Genomic DNA, 1,058 nt, shown 5'->3' with positions numbered 1-1,058 from the left:
CATGGTCTGTTCACAGATAGAAAAAAATAGCCACTTCTGTAGAATTTCACATTGCAGTATAAGGGAACGACGGTCCTCGTTCTTTTGAAAGGTCCCTTGTGGTAGGATTTTAGGGCTGTTACTATATCATGATTTATTGAAAAAAGGATTTAAAGGTTTGTATCTCACTGAAAGTTCTAAACTGATAGATTGTACTGGGCATTGCTGATCGGCATGTACATAGAAGCAAAGCAAATGACAAACACAGAATTATGATGCATTGGAACAATGTGTACGGAATTAATCTTGCACCTAACCTTAGAAAAAAAAATTGGTAAATGGGACTTGGCTTCTTGAACATCTGAACTGCTGAGGGAGTGATCTATCCCAAGGGTTATTATCCATAATAAAGCTGGAAGATATGCAACATGTATTGTATTCAAGTCCAATTTCAAAGACAATGAGAATGCATGCTCCACATGAACTATAAAACAAAATGCGTGGAAATGTTAATGTCAATAAGCCTGGAGGGGTGTGATTTTTATCAGTATACACCATACTCTTTTAACTGCCATAGCTCTCCATTTTGAAATAACTCATTTTTAATGAGTTAACATTAAATATGTGTATATTACGTGCATGGTGATGGATTTCTAAATCCCAGTGAAAAATGCTGATAAAACAGGTGATATAATATTTTGGTGTTTGACATAATGGCAAGTTAATGGCCCAAGGTTGTGACCCAGCATTGGCCAATAACCTTTTTTAGATATCACTGGGCATTCAGGCAAGCCTGTTCTTTTGGGTCCAGTGATGAATGTCGAAACCCAATGGCTACAGCGCAGGGTTTTAAAAGGAGCAAAGTCCAATGTCATACTATGAAGATTCATTCATGAGGCCGTGTGTAGACCTACACCAGGAGGGTATTAATCAAGCTTTTGCGTCATAGGGCTGGTTAGGCATCATGGATATATAGTTCCGCAAGAGCTAAAACGATACCTGTAGAATACCTCTAAGATAATGTGACGCTTCCACTTTAACTTTAACTGGATGCATATGGACAATATAGTAGGTATGGT

The sequence above is a fragment of the Spea bombifrons genome, chromosome 2 (assembly GCF_027358695.1).
Source record: "Spea bombifrons isolate aSpeBom1 chromosome 2, aSpeBom1.2.pri, whole genome shotgun sequence".
Taxonomy (NCBI): Eukaryota; Metazoa; Chordata; class Amphibia; order Anura; family Pelobatidae; genus Spea; species Spea bombifrons.
This window is presented reverse-complemented; position numbering follows the sequence as displayed.